Below are 2,955 nucleotides of genomic sequence, written 5' to 3' on the forward strand. Positions count from 1 at the left end.
GTGCCCTTACCACTAAACCACCCCCACCACACATTCTAGTGAGCGGTGCATGCGTCAAGCTGCAATTTAAAATTGCGACAAATATTGTGGAAAAAAACAACAACATGTTCTATACTTACTTGTTTAATAATAATTTTAGTACTTTATTTCACTTTTTATCACGAACGACGATATCACAAACGGACGCTATGCGATAACTACGTCGTCAGGTTTTTATGTAAGACTAAAGACAACACTTGCATTTGACTTTTTTCTCTTTTCCTTTTCATATCATAAATAACCCGTTTATATTAAACGGGATGTGAGAAATTTTTGAGAAATTGGGAGATACCGGTTCTTTGAGAACCTGTAATAAAACAAATTGTACCCCGCCGATAGACTCACAATCTATTAATCGATGAAGTAGTCTGTTGTCTTCTAACTGTTCTTCGAATGGAAAAGAAAGATCCCAAAAAGATAGCTAAGAGAGTCCAAAAAACAATTCTTCCCAGAAACATGTCTGGTGTGTGACAGACAGTTTTGTTGTCTTTTCCTACTGAGCATAAAGACAGTATGCTTAGTAGGTGGAAATAATTAGCAAACAGAAAAATTGCCACAAACAGACACACTCATGAATTTCGTTTTTTTTTAGGTAACACGATTACTCAGCTCACAAAAATAAACCAGATAAACAACAAACACGAAGCACGGTCTAAGGGAAACAACTGCTCGCAAATTAGGTGGCACGGCAAGCAACCACCATTATAGAGTTTTCCCCCCGTTTCAGTTTCACAAGGCAGCGTCACTGCATTCATACAAATCCACATGTGAAACATCACATCTGCTGGGCAGATGCCTGACCAGTGGCTTAACTCAACGCGCTAGTCAGACTTTGAAGGCATGCATAATTTTCAAGTATCAGACAACAACTTTTATTGCCATGGGTGCGCCAAGTGCGCGACGGTCACTGCTGCACACACTGAAGACTTTAGTCTATCGTCTCATCCGAATGATAGACACCACAACATTACCCCTTTGTAAACCCTTGTGCGTTGACAAATTTCACATCGAAACTTTCCAGTGTTGGGCTGTGGCTGGAGTGAATGCCAGAAGTTAATCAATGGGCAGTGGCACACGTTCCAACAGCGATTATCTTCAATACAAAACAAAATTTTGTTGTTATTGTTGTCACTCCCACTTTTAAACGTTAAATTTTCTGTGTGTGTGTGTGTGTGTGTGTGTGTGTGAGAGAGAGAGAGAGAGAGAGAGAGAGAGAGAAACATGGTCAACAGTGATACGGGCTAAGGGAAACAACTGCTTGTAAAATAGCCATGGGTATAGAGTTTTCCCCCTTCGCCTGTCAATTGGTTGCTTTTCAGTGCGGACACCTGCTTTAGTGTCTCTGAACTGAATGTGCGTGCCTGCGTAGTGTGGTGTGGTGTGGTGGTGGTGGTGTTAGTGTGTGTGTGTGTGTGTGTGTGTGTGTGTGTGTGTGTGTGTGTGTAGCTGAAAAAACCACAACAAACAGTAATTTGCGTATGAGCTCCACTATTTCTTTTACACACAGCAGTGATAACATTCACACACAAAAACAAGATAACCTCCGAAATCACTCTGCACACATCCAGGTAATTCCGGAATTCATGAATGAAATAATGTATATATAATATCTACAACAAAGATGTTGACATCGCTTTTAAGTTCAAAACCATGAAATTTGTCAAACAGATGACCAATGGATACATCGGAGACTTTATACACGAAACGAACACAAAGACGGTCAAGGAAAATGGTCAAACTATACCAAATTTTACAATTTTCGATATATCTATCACAGTTTTGTCTGTGTTGGGAAGCCAAAATGATCAGTCACCAAAAATATAACGCTGGGCTAACTGCGATTTTTTCACTGAAATCATTAAGAAAAGTTCCCCTTTTTATATTATTTTTCATTCAGAATATAGAGATATTAACTTCTTTTTTCTTTTTCCATTTTCTCCCCCAGATCGAGTCATACTGTCAAACATTGAAAATCTGATGTTTAATTATTTTTTGTTGTTGTCACATTTGCAAAGTTTCGATCTTGTGCTGAAAATCCACAATAATCAACAGTACCATCACATCCATCCCCTGCCTACAAGTCACCACCTGTCCGCACTCACATATTGACAATATAGCCAACACAATTCGCAGTATCATCCACATAAAACACAAAATGCACTGAGGCTGATAGACACCCCCACTTGTCTCTCGCATTGTTCACGTACACACATACATACAACCTCATGTACGGCACACACACGCCCCAGTGCGCTTGCTTGCTAACAAGATACACGCTTACACACACGCTCACACACACACACGCTCACACACACACACACAGAGAATACCGCTACAATGTCAAGGGTAAAGCAGTAATAAAGACAGCAAGCGAACCTGGGAAAAAAATCGATGAAAACAAAACATTTTTACTGGTGACTTTCACATGGGGCCTACACCATGCGGTGTCTCTGCTACGTGTCCAAACACTTTCCCTTGTGGGGCACCAGTGGTGCGCACGTTGTGCTTATCCGGATCTACACTTCCTCTTCCGTCTCCCTGTGTCACACCACGTTCCACACCACTGTGAGACGATGACAAGAAACAGCTGCTCATCACTACATGTCTGTATCGTTAAACCAGCGCTCACAATCATGGAAACAAAACCCGTCCTGTCTGTGACATCTTTCGCCATGACCAAACAGGCCACGAAGAGTTCCGTAGAAAACACAAATGGTTATATAGTCTCTTGATTTACTGTGAATAGTCAGTAATGATATGAATGCAAAGTTCATGCATGTTATCAAGCAAACTTACTTTGTTCCACACACACTTTTTTCCCTTGTGTTGTGTTGTGTTGTGTTTTGTGTGTGTGTGTGTGTGTGTGTGTGTGTGTGTGTGTGTGTGTGTGTGTGTGTGTGTGTGTGTGTAGAAAAT

This window comes from Babylonia areolata, chromosome 3 (genome assembly GCF_041734735.1).
Source record: "Babylonia areolata isolate BAREFJ2019XMU chromosome 3, ASM4173473v1, whole genome shotgun sequence".
NCBI lineage: Eukaryota > Metazoa > Mollusca > Gastropoda > Neogastropoda > Buccinidae > Babylonia > Babylonia areolata.